Genomic DNA, 22,534 nt, shown 5'->3' with positions numbered 1-22,534 from the left:
TTCGAACTATTTTCTTTACTTTTAATATCTTGTTGAGGAGTAACCTGTTATGAACCGATCGAAAGTGTTTCAAGAGTTAAACTATTTGGTAACCTTAAGATATTCAAATGGACGAACTCAACATCAATTAATCCAAAATTTAAGTTTGAGACAAATAGATGCCATCACTGAAATCGTGAGAAGACTATATAGACAATCTATCATTGTCTTACAACGAGACATTCCTATATTTGAAGACCATAGACAGGTCATTAGGACTTTAGCTTCCAGTCAAGTCAACAGATGAAGGAAAAAGAACCTTTTAATAAGATGTCATTCATTGCTTGTAAGAATACTTAGAGATCATTATAATTATCAAACTATAGCGGCGGAAATAAGGGACTATATTACGCAGGCAGGTGAGGAATGAAGTAAAAATATAAACTTCAAAACATACTTTAAAAATATATCAAAACAGACTAAAAGCATGGCTCAAGCACAGCTGCAATTTACAGAAGACTCGTTAGCTTATTTCAGACAGTGCGGCTTTAAAACTGTGAATTGGTGTCCATTGTCGAAACAGGTTTTTTGTCAACTAGATGACAAACATTTTCTTACTATTAAAAGAAAACGAAATAAAACTGTAATTCTACTGCGGAAAAGAAAATCTCAGATAATATTAAATTTAAATCAATTCAATTTTTTGTGTGATTTAAAGGAAAGAGTTTTGACTTCATTTTTAGAAGGATGGTCAACATAATGGATTATACTGGACTAGGTCCGGAGTTTCAATCACCAGAGCTGAAATTTGATGAAAACAGGCTAAATACATTCGAATCCTGGTCTCAGCAAATTCAACCAAATAAGTACAAGTTTGCATTTGCGGGTTTTTATTATACAGGAAAAGCGGATATTGTAGAGAGTTTTTTATTGTTCTCTTAGACTAAATAAATGGAAACCAGAAGACAATCCAATGAAAGAACACAGATTGCGTTCAAAATCATGTTTATTTTTAAAAATGGTTGGACAGTCAAATCAATATAAAAGTTCTTCTGCTTTTGACGAGGATCTGAGGAGTCCATGGAATTTGTCTACAACCCGGAGGTAGTTGTTCTGAAAATTTAAAATAACCATTAAACTGTTTATACAATGAGTGTCTTACATTGATAATATATTCGTCGGACACGTCTTACGTTAAAAATGAGTACCTTTAGCAACATTGCACTTCATATAAAAGAGTATTTATCAAACTTTTTTTAAGGAGGAAAACGAAGTTCAAGGTATGTCTTCAGAAACATCAGTCAGAAGGTTTTTAAGTCCTTTTGAAAAGATGTCCAGAGCAATATCAGAATTAGTGCCATTAGAAGCATGTCATAGAACATCAGATGAAACTGGACGACAGGATACCATTATATGGAAACTTTCATGTTTGATGACTGCAGACATCGAATCTCTCCGGTGGTTGTGTCATAATCAAAACTATAAGATTTAGGATATTGATTTGAACTGTTACATTAAAGATAAAATAGAAGACTTATATTTGTTAATAGCTGGCTGTTGATGATAATCATGAACATGGCGGGAAGTGTTTCTGATTTTAAAAGATGAAGATATTGTTCTACAATTGATGCAAAAATAAATAAATAACTAGATAAAGTATTTAATCTTCTTTTGCATTTTCCCTAAAAAGTTGTGACTACACGTTTTCATCATTTTGAAAGAGTAATTGCACATTTATTTTTTTCACCATTTCAAAAGAATAATGACTCCATTTAACTCATTTGAAAAGTATGTTTCCTCATTTTGTTTTCCAACAAAAGAAGTGCTACCTCAGTTATATTTCAGTAAAATGATGAAGATCTCAATTAGCCTCAATTAGATTGCTAGTAAAAACAATGACAAATACCAAACAGAGAATGCCACGTACCAAAATCGCAGCCTCCCCAAAACGAAACCTACAGCACGCAGACGCGCACACCACAAACACACACACACACACATACACACACACACGCGCACACACACAAAGCCAACACACGAGGACAAAACGAACAAACAAAGGAACACACACACACACACGCGCACACACACAAAGCCCACACAAGAGGACAAAACGAACAAACAAAGGAACACAGTGGGGCACCGCCTTGGAACGGTCAGTGGCAAAAACACCACTGGGGAGCTTAAACCGGTTTATGGTGCGCACCCAACCTCACTCTTACCCCCACCATGTTCAAAAGACACGGGACAGTGTAAATAAAAGTAATCCCCTCCAGGTGAATCTCTAACACACGTAATTGAAACAAAAAGGCCTTTTACTGATAAAGGAGTGTGTACTTTTCCATTTTTACCTTTTCAAATCATGTTATTGTATATAATGAAGTATCATTTTCTCAAATTCTTCTACCTATGTGTGGATATTGGAAAGGAGTACAGTCATCGTGACAATATGCTTAGACACAAGAACGCATCCCATGAAGACATTAATGATGACAATGACTCAAATATATCAGATGAGGAGGATAATCAAATTGACCCGTTAGAGCGCATCGTCGATGAAGCTGTTGATCAAATCCAGCCAGAATATGAAGATAGAGTCTTAGCTTTAATGAACCAGGAAAACATTTCTGAAAATGACGCTCGAGAAAGAACGTATAAAAGTATGAGAAGTATATATAGGAAAGCATTAACTGACATCTTCAAAGACAACGTACTGTGGATTCAAGCATTAAAAGATAATGATGTTTTTCAATCGATCAAGAAAACAGCTGATCTTGCTATGGAAAATGAAGATTTTAATAGAAAACAAGCATGGACATATGCTTGTAATAAAAGAAAATTTCTGCTCGAGACAGTTCTAGATGATTACAATCTTCCACTGCTTACACATGAGGGACAACAAACTGCATGAATTGTTACACTCTCAAGCAAAGGACTGAAAAAGACTGATAAAACTTTCATTTTTTATTTATATTTGCAAAAACAAAATTTAAAGATACCTTTGTTATGCTTATGTGATTTTAGTGATTTACTGAACTGGACTTGTAAAATAAAAATTTAAAAGAATCGTGTAGTTCTCATAATTTTTGCACCTGGATAACAATTTAATACAGGTAAACAGTAGCCTTTTCAAATACCCATGAAGCATAAACAGTTTCAATTTACATGTATCGTTGTAGTTTTTTATTGATCATCAAAGAGAAGGACAAGGTATGAAAATAACAGTATCACTTTTCATGTTTACATTATCAAACGCAGGGTAGTACGCGTGCCGAGGTCATAAAAGAATTGTTGAAAAATGTCACTGTTAATATTATATTTTGAAAGATGGTCTTACTCTTAGAGATCTGTAAATTTTGAGGAAGACGTTCTTTAATCAACATATTAAAATAGCTTAAGGATATATACCTCTCTGCTTTAAATTGTTAACACACTCATTAAAATTATAGACTTAAAGATATCCAAAAGCCATATTTCACAAAAATATTTTACCTTTAGATATTAACTTCAACTATATAAAAACCTCATTAAATGTCTTTAGCTTACTAAATATATAAATTAAGTAGCATACAGAGCTATATTCATAATTAAAAGTCTTGATGTATCAACAGAGCGTTAAAAACAGCTAGCTTTTCTAGTGGTAGTATACATTTATATTGTATTTACCTATACATACATACGATGTGTATTACTTAAACCTAATGCTCAGTACTGTCAGTACAAACGAACTTGTTAATTTCATGTTTGCATAAACTATCTGAAGTAATTGTTCATGTTTCTAAATACAAAATGAGCTTGTGATCACTCAATGTCTGTATTACAAATTTTGTATTACTTTAGCAATTGAATGTAGCGGTAAAATCTCAAAATTAGAAACACAAATGTATCTCAGAGTAAAACATGCAACTCTTTTAATAATGAAGAGAGTGTAAAGTTAAAATTGTTAAATAATACAATACTGCATGAACAAAACAAATATTATACATTAGGAGACTACATTCTGAGTATTCGTTGTGTGGTCTGTAACATTCAGTTACTCTATATTTAAAAGTTTAATATGCTCTAAAGGCTATAAAACAGTCATGTTTTATGTAAAACAAATATTGAAACTTACCTTTTGTGTTTTCTTATTGATAAAATCATTTATAACACAAATGAAAAACTTATTAATAAATGGTTCATATAAAAGAAACGTTTAGACATCCAGTCTATAACTATACAAGTTTATGATATGAAGATGAGATAGCAGTGAATGAAGAGAACGTGTTTCTTTTATTATTTTACCTTTCAGTCATGTATAGCTATCTTACAAATTTGCAATGAGCACTAGAAAAAGATGCCCCTAGGGGAGATCGTTAATGTCAGTTTTGTCCACTGTACTCTATTAAATTACAGTTTTAAGGCTCAAAAATTCCACATATCTTATACCAGATTGATAAAATAACCGTTTAGGAAAAAAACTTTAAGGTAGATTTTTTCTTTTACAAAAGCAAGATGAAAGGGGTTGTGAGTTCGATCCTCAGGCGGTGTACATGTTCTCTGTGATAATTCTGATAAAAAAGCATTAAGTCGTAAATCTTTCGCCCGCCTCTGATAATTCATGTGGGAGAGTTGGTGGTTACTTGTGGAGAATAAGTTTGTACTGGTACAGAATCCAGGAACACTTATAAGACTAGCTGTCCGCCGTAATATAACTGAAATAGTGTTAAACTCAAAACAGATTTTGTATGAATAGATGTGGTAATGACGACAATAAAAATATACTTGTAACGTGTTATGTGAAAGTATTAAAAACATTAGCAACATGATCCGTCAATAATCTCACCCTCATTGATGTGGGTTTGAGTCTCACTCAAGGCGTTGAATTCTTCATGTGAGGAAGCTACCCAGCTGACTTACGGAAGGTTGGTGGTTCTACTTAGGTATCCGCTTGTGGTGAAATAATGCTTGGAGGGTTAGCACCATCAAAGCTGGAAAATAGCTATTTGAGCTAATACTGTATCGGTGTGAGGTTAAACCCAACTAATTAAATTATATACTTAAAATATAACTTTGACATAGAGTCATACAATGTGATAATTTCATAGAGTATAGGTATACCCAATCATACATTGGATACATAAAATAATGGTTATAAGTAAAAAGTCAGAATCAAGCAGCATTGAAACAAACTTTAGGTCATGCACTACTTCATCACATTGGGTTTATAATGGCAAAACTCGCTCATTACCTGAATCAACAATTTGATTGCAAAATCTAAATTATACCCGATTTGGGTTAGGAATAAAATATCAAGGTATCTAACTTTTACAACATGAAATTGTATTTCTCTCAATCATCTTTTCACAAACAATTCAATCTTTGGATAGCTTTAAAATCGTGTTCTTATAGGACAAAATTAACTCTCACAGAATAATAGGTTTGAATGTTAACGTCTTGATCTTTTCATTGGTAAACATTTGAGCAGGAAAACGACCCAATTGAAAAGACATACAATGGATAGATAAAGAGCGCACTAGTGTAATCAATACACTTGACCCCTCGATAAAGTTTATTATTGCTCACTGTGGCTTTCAAATTTTTACACACCGACTAAAATTGATACCGCCATATCAAAACCGCTTACTGGCAGGCACAAACTTGTTCAAAATGTCCGCCATCTTGGAAGCGACGGCTCATTTGTGTCCGCCATCTTGGAACCGGTAACCCGACGGTTCAAAAATGGCCGCGAGTTTATTATTTTTACACTACTATAGCGTCCATATTCTATATAAAGTAGAATAATTCCATTAATCAGTCATGCCTGCAAGTAAAATCGCGGATGTCTTAATTTTTAAAATTCATTTATCTAGTGAGTAACAGGGAAGTTCCAAGAAATTAAAGTACCGGAAAGGACTTAAAATACAAATTGAAAAGCGACACAAAGGTGAATCTATTCTCTCATTCCCGAGCTGAAGAACTCGTTGGAGAAAGTTTCTGTTTTCTCAAATTTTCAAAATGTCGGCGCCAGTGTATCTGTATCTACTCACTGTTAATCAATGTGAGAATAAAAATGTTCAAAATGTCGCCTTTTAAAAATGCTACTCAGTAATTAATAAACCATGTTTGTATTACAATATCAGTGTAGTCATGTTACCGGCTGGTTAGCTTGTGACGCAACAAACGGACGCTTATTAACATTAACGAAGACCGTGATATCCCGAATTTCATCGGGGTCGTCGCACGCCATTGGTCTAAACCGGAACTCCATATTTTTTTATTTGGATATAGGTCAGAGACCGCCAATTGAAAAGAAGTACAGAGAACGTACTGGGAATGAAATATAAAATTACCAAATGCGCAGATTACTACGGAGTGTCATGTACTTCAAGCCTTGATGAAATTTAACTTGAAAAAACACAGAAAAACAAACATCAAATTTTTGCAGCTGTATAAATTATAATTTGATTACATGAAGTACAATGAAAAAGTACTGTTCAATGTTTAAAAGTTAAATCAAGCTTAGTGACAAGGTATACTTCATTCCTAGAGAAACGAAAGTATTTTTAAAAGTGCTTTAGAAAGATATTGAAACGTTTTTAATATTTGATAATATGAAACAAATATTTTTACTTATTTTTCCGTGACAACTTAAAACAAAATAACAGTAACATAATTTTGCTACTTTTTGAAACGAAAGAAAGCATCATACCTTACAACTTAAAGAAAAGAAACATTAGAAAGTCTTTTATTTAAAAAGGTATCTGTTTAATATATAATACACTACAATGCATGCCGCCCTGATTAGCCATTTCTTCTAATTTCAAACTGCCATTTATTTTACAGTGGTAATCCGATTTTAGAAAATCTTTTAGCGTTATGTACATGTGAGACTATAAAATTTTATTCAAAATCAAAAATACATAAGATTAAACGTTCTTGAACGAACACCGTTAGCCAAGTTACATTCAGATACCCAAAACTTTGATGCACAAAAAAACAAAGACAAATATCAAACACGTCACGTACCAAAAACAAACCGCTTTTCGCAGAAGCACTTTAAACAATTTACCTCCTTCTACTTGGATGCATGTTATTTTTTGTTGTTGTCTGTTTGTGTTCTGATACCTAGAAATGCGATGTCAGAAAACTAGCTTCCTAGAAGAAGTTAAAGATTTTCCTCAATGTACAAAAAACAAGCGTCCTTGAATATATCGTCTTACCAACGTAAAAGTATAAATAAACTGTTTACTTGCACGCTCTAGTATCTACCCGTTCGGTGTTCCTATTTTATAACCGATATAACATACGGATTTGTGATCAAAATAAATTCGGTGACAATGTATAAATCCCGCATGATAACTTAAACAACTTTCTTCATTCAGAAAATATTTTTGTTCAATATCACAGTATGCACTTAACTTCTATCATTGACAACCATTTTGAGTTCAACGATGCATGAGAGCCAAAACAAGTATATAAACATGCTATCGTTTAAATTGTCGTGCGGGAGTAGCTTTCCAGGGGGCGTAGGTTCAAGCCCCACTGGGATCAATTTTTCCCCTTATTTTCCTTTGTTTTCCTAGTAAGTTTTTACTATTTTCAAGACTTATTGATTTATTGTACAAAAGTGGAAATTTTGCATTTGATAAGCAATTTCTTGTTGTTCAAAGTAAATTTACCTCTGAAACCGAAGGGGGCAGATTTAGACATGTTTAAAAATACTGCGTTACACGCGGTAAAAGTTCTTTTTTTGCCTTTACTCTTTAGATTATAAATTGTTAAAGAAATGTAGGTAGGTTTTACTTCTGCCCCAAGATTATTTTTGAATGAAGTGAGCAAAATTCAAGACAGTCCCACAGGACTTGACCATAATTTTTCAATGTTTGAGATAGAATTCTGTCTCAATAAATCCGTTTACGTGAGGCACCCTAAAATGATATTGGCAGTTTTATTTTGTGTTTTATTATTGCTTACCAATACTTTGATGTTTCTTTTATTAAAAATAATTGTATAATGAATTCTCTGCAAACGTTTTGGACAGTGAACTCCATCTACTTCAGCTCGAGAAAATACCATAAATTATATAAGAAATATAAAAAAAATCGGCATGGTCAAAGTTATTTGCAATTTGCAACACAATGCAAACACAGTCAACTTTGAGAAAATACCTAGCAAATACCATTTTAGGGGTCCAATACCTTAAAACAGCCCCTTCAACTGGAAAGTTGCCTGTCTGTCTCACTTTAGTATAACTCAATTGGTTTAAAGTAGTCGAACATGTGGAATTATTTAACCTTTAGCGGGAACGTTGGGAGAATTTGAAGAACACATAAGAAGACATGTCAGTTTTACTGTTTTATAAATACACGAGATTCTCTTTTGCTCATTATTTTAGGCATGTACACAGCAGGTAGCAAATTCGCTATTTTGTGACATCTTTGATTTTATGATATTTTCTTTAATTTGTTTGATAATATTCTTCAGGTATCACAGTTTTAACTTATTATGTATTTAGTATTTTCTATGATATACAAGATGCTGATATAAAATCACCAGGTTCTATTACTAATGGACTTCCCTAGTTTTATCCCAGGTACTTTCAAAACGCTTCCTTGCACTTGGATGGTGTTTCCAACTGCTAAAGACATCCGTTTATTTCGTGCAAATTGCTTTTTAAATGATCGAGTTATTTCAAATTGAAATGCATGGAGTCTTATAGACTGATCAATTTCCTATGGACGAAATGACTGAAATTCGTACCTATATAAAATCACCGATATTGCATGACACAGAGTTCATAACTCAAGCTCAGATATTCAGTGAAATATGTCCTGTTTACTTTGTATTGCAGGGTAAAGTTTAGATGCGCTTTCTCTCTTTTTCGATTATCACTGAATGGATTTGATTCGAACTAGAATGTGTTACTCCCCATCATCACAGAACATAAAGTCCATTCCTCTAGCAGAAATAGTCTAAGATTATTTCCTTTTTGTACATAAACATTCTGATAAATGTGTTAATGCACGTCAATTTTAATTCTGTTATAACTAAGTGGGTTGCATTCAAACTTGAAATACATGTAAAACATCATTACAATGTTTTGGACTTTATTACTCTCGCAGAAATATTGCATGAATTATGTAAAATTCATACGTAGAAAATCTGGTTAATAGTTTGATGCACGTTTAAGCTAGCCCCGCTATTACTAGACGGCTTTGAATCAAACCGTTGTCCAACATCTCTATCTACACTGGGTATATTAATTACTCCAGCAATACCCCCGGTTTCCTAAGATATGCGTTATTCCATTCTTCAGCCTCAAAAATAGTCTAGCGCGCTGTCTTCTCTGATAAATCTGGTTAAAGATGAAAGGTATACGGTAAGAAGTTTTTATGGTTAAATATGGTTTACTGTATATTGATCTGGTTTGTTATATATCTATCTATTAAATTTTGCTCAGATTATTGCTTATTGATGCGAGATGAAATGTGTGCAGTTGGAAATATTCATATTCTTTTGTAAAACTTGTCTCCTATTGAAGAGGTTCAATCAAATTTATGCAACATTTTCAGACATTTTTCATTTTTAGTTTATTCAGTTAGAGGTTAGTTTGATAAACAAAACTATCTATTACGTAGATATAGCTCCATATTAGAAATACATGTCACACTATTGTTTATGAAATTATTAATAAGTCCCGTTTCATATTTTAATATGAAAGTATTCCAAGTGTTGACTGTTTGTTTTCAATATAACTTTTAGTTTTATATTTGCATTTGAAAGATATTGGAATAATTCAATATGAAACCAAAGGCAAATTTTAAAACAGTGCGTAGTTTCTAAATTTTACAAACTAGCATTTTTGATAGATTTCATGTAAATATATATTTGTTAATGTAAATATTATAATACATTAGGTATGATATCTCTATCCTTTCTTAATCAAAATATATTAATTTAATTTATACATATGCTGTTTGGCAACCGGGATAGATCTGAAAATCAAATTAAAACAAAAAACCTCGAGTGAAACATATTTAGCAATCAATGAACAAAGTGCTAATGTACGGTTCCCCTAAAGTGACATGTTACGCACTTTTTTTCCACTTAGGTAATGTGAGACTTTTTTATTTCGTTTAAACGAAATGATTTCGCTTAAACGAAATAACTATTTCGTTTAAACGAAATAAATCATTTCGTTTAAACGAAATAGTTATTTCGTTTAAGCGAAATCATTTCGTTTAAACGAAATAATTTCGTTTAAACGAAATCATTTCGCTTAAACGAAATAACTATTTCGTTTAAACGAAATTATTTCGTTTAAACGAAATAACATTTCGTAAAAACGAAATCATTTCGTTTAAACGAATTAGTTATTTCGTTTAAGCGAAATGATTACATTTCGTTTAAACGAAATCATTTCGTTTAAACGAATTAGTTATTTCGTTTAAGCGAAATGATTTCGTTTAAACGAAATAACATTTCGTTTAAACGAAATCATTTCGTTTAAACGAAATAGTTATTTAAACGAAATAGTTATTTCGTTAAAACGAAATGATTTCGTTTAAACGAAATAGTTATTTCGTTAAAACGAAATGATTTCGTTTAAACGAAATAAAAAAGTCTCGCATTACCTAAGTGGAAAAAAGTGCATACATGTCACTTTAGGGGCACCGTACTAATGCTCATTTGTTACACTTTCAAGCAAATATATTACTTGATCAAAATCTGATTAACCACGTGTAAACATCTGACATTTCTATCAAGTCATAGTGTAAGTTTTTGTGTTTACAAATTTTGGACTACAAAATTTGATTCATTTATTGTAAGAATATATATTAGCTTAGTATGGTGGCATATATTTGGAAACCACATATCCTCTTATTTTTGTAGACAGTTTTCTCTAAAATGTCACATATCCAGTTCTTATATGGCAAGTGGCAAAATTGCGTGTTATCCAGATGATTATGTTAGCAGGACAAAACTGCCTGTTAGTGCCCACTTCTGCCATCCACATATTCACATAAATAAGTGGTAAAGTCTTCTTGATATCCAGTTAATATTCTTACCCAAATTGGCGATTAACGGTTAGACTTTTCGTTCCCTATACGGAATTGTCACGGTATAGAAGCTGAATATTAAAAAGAAAAGAAAATGTATAGGCGGCCGCGTAGCTCAGTCGGTACAGCATTGGAACGGTATTCTGAGGCGTCCCGGGTTCGAGTCTCGGTCTGGCTTCACATTTTTCTCACCTTGTGACAGAATGAATTAGTGTATATCCACCTCATCACCTACCACCACCCCTATTGGTTTGTACCTATAGAGAGGATTTGGAATAATACACTTGCATATTTTTTATGCCCCTTTATAAAATGTAAGATAATAACTGAATAAATGACATCTTTGCAAAAATTTCAAGATATTAATAAGTGGATATGTGGTTGGCAGAAATATGCCACCATAGCTTAGTTTTGTATGTTTCTCAAAATGGATCGTTGGCCTTCATACTGATAAATGTTTGTATTATGTTGTATAATATCATATAATTTCGTCATCAAATACTAAATGACCATTTCATTATGAGTTAAATGTGTTGTTATCATTTCATGAAGCACGCGCATAAAACTTTCACTGAACAAATTTATTAAAAAGCCAAACAATGCGAGGGAAACATTAAATATTATTTAAAAATATATTTATTGAAAACTAAATAGCTTCATACATTCTTTCTTTGTGCTGTAATAGAGGCGATGGGTAAAATCAACGCGAGTACCATCGTTCATATCAAGTCCAATATAGTGTAATATTAGCCCTTTCACGCTGATTTCATGCACGTTGTATTCTTATCATCCATCATTCAGAAACATTTAATATATATTTTCTAATTCTCACTCTTCCACCTCTACCATTCTGTAAAATTTTGAGAATGTATTCAGCAAATCCTACAAGTTCCATCTAATTCAAATAAAACAAGGCATACATAATCAACATGAATTGCACATGCGCATTTTGTTTTGATCTTTCAGCAAAGAGTCAGTGCTCATACAAAAACAGACCAAAACAGAAAAAAGAAGGAGAGGAGCCGCGAAACTTGAGATGTAAACAATACCCTAGGGATAAGAAACACATATTCAATTGAACTGCTGTATTTTGTGTCCTAAGAGTACTCTTTAAATAACTTGTAATATGTTTGGTTTTAGCTTCTTCAGAAGTACCAGTTCTACAGGTTTCTTCAAATTTCTTGCAATGCGACATGGTTCAACAGTTGGTATATCAGTCTTTAAGATGTGACCATTTTCTCTACTGCCACAGTTAGTAAAAATTATGAAAATTATCATCATTTTTGGTACTTGACGTACATTTCTATATTTTTATAATCAGTGTCATCGAGGTTGGTCAAACTGTGATTTACCGTTCTATCTAACTCATTGGTGTTTTGATCTTTCGTATAACATCAGGTAGAAATCGAATGTGTTATTTCCTTATGCTATTTGGTCCCTTACTTTTCCAGGACAACAAATGTGTAACAAGAATGGACCTGCTAAAAGCTGAAATATAAGCACTCTTAACAGTTAATGGGAGGTAATTCACTTTTATTTTATGTACTATTACTTTAATTTCATAAACACTTTTCTGTCAAACAGATATACACCTGAAAATAATTCTTTTAACATATACATCATGTTAGAAAGCAAGTCATATACATGAATGTTAGTTCTTCCACAGAAATAACTTTTGTCGGACAAATCAAAACACTGAATAAAGTACTTTCTGAGCCCAAGAATATGTAAATAATGTAACTGAAGCTATGGAAACTTCATGAATACAAACGAAATAAAAATATTTTGTATTGACTTCCAACTGAACAACACAAACAGATTTTCTTAATGAAATAATTGTTTTATAGTAATGTCATTCATTAGCAATACAAAAGCCACAATTCAGTAACAAAATCTGTCCTAAAAAGGTTATAAAATTTCAATATTCAATATTAATGCACTGGGATATTTATCGTTTAAATAAACACAAATTTTTAAAGTAACAAATGGATTGCATTAACCTTCTTCCAAAATCCAAGTGTCTTGTTTCAATTTATGTGTAGTATGCCACAGCGTCTGAAGTCAACTGCAGCAGGGAGCTGGTTCTTTTCCCTCCAAATCCATCACAAAACAGTTATGCATTTAATGTCAACACATTTTGTCACCAAAGGGAATAACTAATGAATTTACTGAATAGTGAATAAACACTGGATAATCATTTGATGTAGAATACATTCTATTACTACTATCAATACAGTAATTTAGACCTTAAAATGTACCCGGTCTGTCAAATAGAAATCTATTGCAAGTATTTTATCTGAGTTAGGTCATTAAAGACAGCAAACAAATTTCAACATACTTTTATGAAGAAAATTGATATTGCTTTTAATAATTTACTCTGTCAGAATAATTTGTATTTTTGATATCTTGATAATGTAACACATAAGCACAGATAGAGATTGACTCCTTTTTCATTTTGTCATTGCTATAATGAGTAGTATTATGAACCTTCGAAGAAAAGAAAGGCAGTATTATAAAAGAGACAAAGCAAATTGTAGTTCCAACTCAGTTCAGAAAGAGGGTTGTGTCTCTAGCTCATGAATTAATAGTTGGAGGACACCTATCAATAAGAAAGATAGTTGATAGGATACAAACAAGTTTTTACTGGCCTGGGTTAACTAGTGATGTCATACGGTTTTGTAGGTCGTGTGATATATATCAGAAAACGATCCCAAAGTTAGAAAGTTTCCACAGGGAGATATGCCAATAATGGAGACACCATTTCATCGGATGGCTGTACATTTAGTAGGACCTATTGCTCCTATTTCAGAAAAAGGAAATCGGTATATTCTAACAGTGGTCGACTATGCCACAAGATATCCTGAGGCAGTCGCATTACCTAGGATTGAGACAGAACGAGTAGCTGAAGCTTTGATAGATATATTTTCTAGAGTAGGATTTCCATCCGAAATTTTGAGTGACAGAGGAAGTCAGTTTACCTCACAGCTGATGGAAGAAGTTTGTAGGCTGATCAGTCTGAAACAAATGTTCAAAACTCCATATAATCCTAAGTGCAGTTTTTGTGAAGGTATGAATGGTATTTTAAAGAGTATGTTGAAAAAGATGTGTCAGGAAAAACCAAAAGACTAGGATAGATATTTGTCAGCTGTGTTGTTTGCATATCGAGAATTTCCACAGGCAAGTACAGGATTCTCACCATTTGAATTACTCTATGACAATACTTAAAGAACTTTGGACTGAAGCTCCAGAACACCAGAAACAAGAAATACCTATGAATATGTTTTAGACCTTAGAAATCGACTAGAGGAAACTTGTGGGATAGGTAGAGAAAGTCTGAATGCAGCTCGCACAAGAAACGTATAAACACCATTATGACAAGAGTGCCAGAAAGAGAAATTTTAAGGTCGGGGACAAAGTACTATTACTTTTACCCACGAACCATAATAAGTTGATGCTCCAGTGGAAAGGACCTTATGAAGTAGTAGATGTTGTCAATAAATTGGATTATAACGTAAAGGTTGGTGACAAAATAGGGCTTTACCATATCAATTTAATCAAAAAGTATTTTGAAAGACAAGATATTTTTGCCGGAAGTGTTTCAGTGATCGAGGCCGATGAAAGTTTAGAAGGAGGGGTGGTTGATGACGAACATTTGCTTGACCTTATCAGTATAGTAGGTCGGAAACATATAAAGATGTAGACATTAATCCTCAGTTATCCGAAGATCAAATCTCTCAAATTAAATCTCTGGTGAAACAATATCAAGACATTTTCACAGAAAGTCCTGGGACTACAAATCTCGCAGAACATAAGGTCGAACTAACAACCAAAGAACCTGTTAGAGTCAGACAATACCCCATACCATATGCAAAACGAAATGAGGTTAACCAAGAGGTTCAACACATTTTAAAGGCTGGTACTGTCGGGCCTGCCTCCTCTAAATACAACTCCCATATCGTTATGGTAAAAAAGAAAGATAATACAAACATATTTTTATCGATTTTAGACGTTTGAATTCTGTAACGAAATTTGTTTTTTTTAAGTTTTTGTTGGATTTAACGTCGCACCGACACATGATAGGTCATATGGCGACCTTCTAGCTATTTAATGGTGGAGGAAGACCCCAGGTGCCCCTCCGTGCAATATTTCATCACGAGCGGGCACCTGGGTAGAACCACCTACCTTCCGTAAGCCAGCTGGATGGCTTCCTCACATGAAGAATTCAACGCCCCGAGTGAGGCTCGAACCCACATCGATGAGGGGCCAGTGATTGGAAGTCAGCGACCTTAACCACCCGGCCACAAAGTCCCCTGTAACGAAATTTGATACAGAGCCTATTATGTTATATACAGACATGTAAAGTAGAAAGTTCGAGAATTATGAGATGGGAATTATTTTTGCAGTGTTACAGATTCAAGATAGAATCTATTAAAGGTACAGAAAATGTATGCGCTGATTATTTAAGCAGACAGTAATGGATTATATGTGTAACAGATCTTTAAAAAAATCAAGAAATAGTAAAAATAAAAATAGATTTGTTTACAAATTATTCTTCATGCTTCTGAAAAACTTGAAGTATTTTCTTTTTGTCAGAATAATTTGTATATTTGATTTATTGATAATGTAACACATAAGCACAGATAGTGCTTGCTCCCTTTTCATATTGCCATTGCTATAATTATTGTTGAATTGATGTACACAATACAATTTGGGTCATTGATGGCTGATTTGGGTTCATTATGAGGATAGCTGGTTCCCAGCACTACACATTATGTTATATACAAAAGTTAAAGGGAATCAGATATTTGATAGAGCAAGTATTCGTTAAACGCTATGTTTAAATTTGGAGCAATCAGAAACAAGTTCTGAAAATAGCACGTCTGCTGAGGTATAAATAGGTAGATGGATGACAGAGAGGGCATTCTGTATCCAGCGATTCAAGAAGATACATCGAGAATTCAACTAATAATTTATCCCAGTACCTTGATAAGGAAGTTATTGCAACTACCCTGTCAGGGCGGATAAATTATTAAAAACAAGACGTTTGGAGTTCAAAGACTAAAGAAGAGTTGCAGAATTTTAACAAGGTTTCAGCATTACTGACGAAGTACAGCCAAGGCATCGGGGATATACATATATGGTAGTTGAATGCTACATATGACAGCATATAGGAGTCAGGGCAATCATATAGAGTTGAGAGAACAGAGGCCGAGCATCTATGCGATAGGACTCGTATGTTGTTTATTCAAAGAATTGTCTGACGGGAACTTCAACAAAAAGACAAGTCAAGTATAGAGTATCTAGCCTATAGGAGTTTGAACTTATCGGTATTAATTAAGATTAAGTTAGTTTGAAACATTTAGTGATTTGCCTGATCTCTGAAATTATTTAGCTTCAAATAGAAATAATTTACAAACCATTGGTACACGAATCATTTAGGCAAGGTAGCCAGAGGAAAATTCTATATATGAGATATTTGGTCTCACCAGCTCTACGTTTTAACAAAGCATCATTTCTCAGCTAGTCTAAGACATAGTCACCTTAGCGATTGGATCCATTTCATTGTTCAAGAAATTAAATGCGTAGGCACTTCCCTGGGTCATATAACCAGTATCCTGACATACTCTCAAATAAGTAAGTATTCATTTAAGTATATTGGAACACTATTTTAAACAATGGAGAGCCTAAGGGCAATAGTTTTAATATATTATAAAATTATTCCAGTCTTGCAAAACAATCCTTTTGCCTAGTCCAAAGTACTTAAATGAAGTAATTTTAGCTGAACAAGCTGAACAAGAAGAAATCTAAACAATCAATGGGAGGTAATTCATTTCTTTATTATGAGCCAACTTCTTAATTCTAATAACATCTTGGTTCGGTTTAAGTCAAACAGAACTGAAAATACGTTAAAAGCATGCTGCAAAGCAAATGAAATATGAGTGGTTTTCAAATAAAGAGACTTGTTTTTCTTTTCACTTACCTTACTTTAATGCAGTTCAGTTTTAGGAATTGCTATCTGGCAATTTATACCAAATTCAATGTACCCAGCTTGGAGGCCTAAGCAGTTTTAAAGTTATTTTAATTACATAGCTAGCATGTACCATGTATACCTAAACAGTTTATATTTTACATGAAGGTATGTCTGCAACTTATTTTAACCAGTAGTTATTGCTACAGCTTTTACTTTTATTTTTTGACGTAACTTAAATGTTACTCATTTCAAGCAAGATATGTTTTCCATATGTTACATTTCATTCAAACCAATATTTTACATATTGACATAGTTACCCGTCATGAAAAATAGTGAATTAAAATACAAAATATAAATGTTGAACACTGCAATGTGATAACCGAATTACTCTTCTAAAATCCTTACGTTTTTCTGAAACATTCAACCATAAGCACTGGACATTTCAAAATTCATTGTTTGGATCTCTTTAAGAGGCCAATGGTTGAAACAAAACTTGTATTACTTCTTATGTTTGAAATGTACCTACTTGTGTTAATGTTCACCAGTATATGCCATGTATATGAAATATTTTTATATTATGAACATGTTCTAGAAAAAATATGTTTGTTGCAATTTGTCCCCTGAGCACTTTTTCAATAATATTACGAAGTATATGTATTTTACTTTACCATTTAACATCAATGAGACTGTTAAATTTTTATAATTTGTATGAAGCAATACATGTCAGCTATGTGATTAAGATGTGTTACTTATGCTTTAGTCACTTAGTATTCATTGCGTGCAGTTAAATATTTTATTTTTTTTTAATTTGCAGTAATTTTGTGGAATACCCTTACAGTTTATTGTACAATATTTGTCCTTTGTACAGCTGTGAAATAATTAAAATTGAGTGGACAATTTAATAGGCAATTTAAAACACTGGGCATTCGGCATTTTTTCATGTGGATTATAAGTATGTTGAATGTGCAAAAAGCGTGTGTTTTATAATAATGTATTACTTTGTTTGCATTCAGCAAAAAGTTTTTCAGGGGATACTTTATTTTTATGTCACATGTGCGCAGAAAGAAGTTCGCTTAGTTTACGATTTAAGGTTGCAGTATTTTCTTACTAGTATTTCTCATCAAATCCCTAAGAGTTACTTTCTTGTAATTTGAAAAGAATTGCTTATCTTGATAAGAAATTGGTTTGAATTACTTTGGAAATCTCTTATGTATTTGAACTTCTCCAGGACTAATGTTTTACATAAATGACATATACGTTTCCTTTGCTGTCCGACAAAAAGTGCACAGTAAACTATTTTCTGATCCTCATAATGCCTAAATCATGTAACCGAAGCCTGAACACTTGATAACTAAAAATAATATAGCTAAAGTGGGTATTCTATCTGAATCACACAGATAACACTTTTACTAAATACATTATTCTATGAGTGTCATTCTTAGTGATTCTTCTAAGCAGGAAGCTTGAATATATTCTAATATTCAATATCATTCAGATAATGTGCATTTGCACGTTTTCTTTAATCATATAGAAAGTAGAACTTAATAAGATAAAAAAAAACTCACCGCAGGCTTACACTGCTTTAATGAAAAGAGTAAAAGCTTCTATTGATAATGTAGAAGGCTGAAAAGGCAAATTCAAATGTTTTGTCTTGATGTATGTACTTCTAGTGTCATTCGTCTACTAGTCTTCATCAATAACCATCCTCAGGCTGGCTCTATCACTCTTAATCATGTCTACATTTCTTCATGGATTCATAATTCGTCAAGCGTGTGCAGGGACTTAAATAAAAGAGTTATTGTGAACATCAATGACGTCATCCGACAAGCCAAACTTCACCATATCCTACTCACAGAGAATATTCTCACTCTAGGCAGACACAAATAAATGCAAGTATTAATTGGGCCACATGCTGTTAAAAACATCATTAATGCAAATTTATTTTGAGCACCCCTGGTCCTTATAATGAAAAAAACATTAAAAAGTGCCAAAATGCTTGAATGTCTAAATTCTTATAATTATGTTGACGAACAAAAAATGAGGCTTTGATACCTTTAGAAAATCTAATATAACAAAATCTTATTTCTATATCAGTTATTTCACTAAATTCACTAATAAAATAAAAGAATGCATACACTTTTATTGCTTTTTCCACAGACCTCCTTGAAAAGAAATGCTTCTGTCACATACCTAAAAATAGAACGTTGACTCTTGAATTGTGATTGTTTTAATAAAATAACATGTCAGACACAGAAAAATGATAATGTAATATAGACATCTAAGTTTTTTTTACAATTTCTTCAAACATATCTATCCCCATTTTGAATAGCATTTAGAGGTCATATGCGTATTGACACCTGCTGTACAGGCAATATCATATTTCTTTTTAATTACGGAGGGGGTTGGTGCGAGTGGGATGGGTTGTTTTCGGACCTTTAATGGATATTGTAGAAGGTCACCGAAGGAACATTTGTTTGAAATTATTGAATTTGAGACAGCTGTTTAAAAAGGGATTTTTAAGATAATTCAATACAGCCATTTAGAGAAAACTGACCGCACAGCTAGGCAGCCATATTTTGTGACAATCGAGATGGTTTGAAGGATAATTACTTTCAACTGATTTTTAAATCGAATCCACTGTTTGAGAGGGGAAAGATTTTCAAAGATGTTCATATAGTCATACAAGGAAAGTTAGCACCGCTACCTGATGGCAATGTTTATAAGGAAACATAATAATTTCACGGAATTTTGTATACCGTCACATGTAAATAAAAATTGCTGTGAACTTAATTTCATATCGAGCCTGCAGTTTCAGCAAGGAAGATTGTCAATGTAGCTGTATCCAGAATACTGATCTTGGCCCTAGACAGGCATGTGTCTTAAGAAATCAACATGGCTTGAAGAAATTTGGTACAGGGTTACAAAATAAATATTATTGTCATATGGTATATAACGTTTCTCGTGATGCATCCTCATTGAAAATAAAATCAAATTTCCTTCTAAGAAATGTTTTATTCACAAATAAATAGCCATCAAACATCTGTATCTAGAGTGTCATGTTAGACAATGGAAGCCTAATTTTTCAAACCATCTTTCCGCAATTAAATGTATTTGCGATACTAATGTTACAAAACAATTTGTATGTCTAGCCCACAATACCTCAAAGAATGAGTGAACTATAAGCATTCTAAATCATTAATGGGAGGTAGTTTTATTCTTTTACGTACCAATATTTCAATCCTGATAACACTTTGTTTCAATGTTGGCATTTGTTCCGTCGAAATGACAAACAACATCACTAAAAGTTGTAAAATATGTACATATAATACAGAAAAGCAAATCATATATGTATGGACTTCTTTAGAACGGAATAAGTGTATTCAAACAACACTTAATTTTCCTGCTCTATCAACTCCACAGCACATTGAAGTCTACTATCTAGTCTTTAGAACGCCTTCATGATATAACTGTAGTCTGAAAACTTGACAATACAGGAATAATGACTATATGCAAATTTAAGCACCTAGTCAACACAATTATTGTAGAGCAGTGTTTTTTTTTGTTAAGCCTAAACTAACATTTCATGACATTGTGCATTTTTACTTTTTTCCTGAGCAATAAGTATTTTACTCACGTTTTAATGTTATTACTGCTTTCATCTGAGATTTATAGAAACTCAATCAGAAATAGCAACTAGATATATGTAAACATAATCATAAGTTACATAAAAAGAGAAATAAAACAGATAAATTGGCACCCCACAAACTCTAATTGCTTCAAGGAGAAGAATATATCCTCCCATATATAATGTTGAAGGCTGTAAGAGCAATTTAAAACTTATGTCTGTATAAATTTATGTGTTTTTAATGTCATACCCCTACTGTTCTTCATCAAAAGTACTCTGGGAGTGTCACTGTCTCACAATCTTTTCTTAACTTCTTCGTTGATACCTAACCGGCCTAAGACCTGAATGAAAAAATATTAAAAAACAACACTGCAGTCATCCACAAGTACAGTCATTCTGTCATACTCACTGTAAAATATTACTCTTAGCAGAAACAAATGATAGTTTCACTTAGGTCACATGTTATTACTACCGTCATCTTAATAGTGCAAAGTTTGAGAACCCTGATCTTTTTATAATAATACTGACTTGCTTAAATTCGAATAATTGTATTAGTAAACAACATGGAAAGCTTTGATTTCTTAGGAAATCCGAACGAAGCATCTTAAACTATCAAAACATTTTACATGAGTTATTTCAGTACATTTACAATTGGAATTGAACTCCTTCAGGACATGCACTGTTACTTAATTTTACCTAAGCTTCCATTATAACAAAAGGCACTGTAATATATTCCAAGATATAGAGCTGATCATTGAAATTCGTTTCTTTCAATATGATGATATGTAATACAGACAAATAGTAATTTTATATACTGTGAACTCGATCATATTTGTAACAATTTTACATCATTGGAGGCAAAATGCCCCATTATGTCTAATATTCTAAAGCTACAATAAATAAGTCATACATGCAGCCAGTATGCAGCCAGCAACTGGATAAATATTCCAAACTTCGTACAATTCATCGGTATGCTTGGTTTTAACAAAACATTTATGATTGTGAACATTTCTTTTTTATTCAGTCAGCTGATGCATGATTCAATCCCACGGATTTTCTACACTTTTTTTCATCCAGTTTGCTATAAATAAACAACATCTGACCTACATGTACGAATTTGTTTTACGCCTATATTGATGTTTTACTGTCCATATCAATAGTAAGCGAGTGTATTACAGGTAGCAGCTTTAATGTTATACGATAGTGTTATTGATTTTACTTGAAGGTGAAATTTGATATATGAAATTTTAACATTACTTTATGCCATCGTAAACAGCTAGTGTAAATTTAAGGGATACAACTGTGGGATAAAACAACTTGTACAGTTATGTGATAGTCGATCTTGGTTTGCTTTATATACTGAACAATAGCTTTCCCACAATTTTCTACTTTGCCGATATCTAAATTTAAATTTACTTTTAAATTAAGAACATAGTTAGGTCGTCATGGTATTAATTACATTTTAAAAAGTCAGAACTATTACAATGCCAAAAGATATACATACATTTGTATTTTGTATTTTATTACTACATGCCATTTATTCTTGTTTTTTAGAAAACGAATGAATAACAATCATAAAGAAACGGAGGTGTAGATTTTGATTTTTTACTCGAAAATGCTTACAAATTACCCAATTTTGAAAATCTCTTTTTTGATATGGCGTGGCAAGGTCGTTATTTTTTTATTGTCGAGGTGTATAATTCAGGGCTTTTGTATTACATGTATATGATCTTAAGGGATTAAACATATATGTCATTGACGCTTTAGTATTATGCATCGATAAGATTGCATATGAAGAGCGGGAACTAGCATAATATCTATCCATCTGGTTTCATTTTTTCCTATAGAACAATAAGAACTTGTTTTGGTGCGTCGACTGAGCCATCTTAGTAAAGTGCCTTGCCGAAGGACAAATCG

At 32.6% G+C, this 22,534-nt stretch overlaps 1 long non-coding RNA gene across 1 annotated transcript; it reads right to left on the bottom strand.

Moving 5' to 3' along the window:
- Window positions 1–870: 870 nt before the first annotated feature.
- Window positions 871–21,725, bottom strand: LOC128558995 (uncharacterized). The gene is made up of 6 exons (XR_008372011.1): window positions 21,528–21,725; window positions 20,868–20,958; window positions 20,220–20,290; window positions 19,128–19,182; window positions 18,558–18,773; window positions 871–1,092 (listed from the first exon to the last, which is right to left on the bottom strand). It is a non-coding gene; the product is annotated as an uncharacterized LOC128558995 (long non-coding RNA).
- Window positions 21,726–22,534: the final 809 nt, after the last annotated feature.

This window comes from Mercenaria mercenaria, chromosome 8, assembly GCF_021730395.1.
Source record: "Mercenaria mercenaria strain notata chromosome 8, MADL_Memer_1, whole genome shotgun sequence".
Taxonomy (NCBI): Eukaryota; Metazoa; Mollusca; class Bivalvia; order Venerida; family Veneridae; genus Mercenaria; species Mercenaria mercenaria.
Note: the sequence above shows the minus strand (reverse complement) of the source record. Positions and strands in the feature narration are given on the sequence as shown.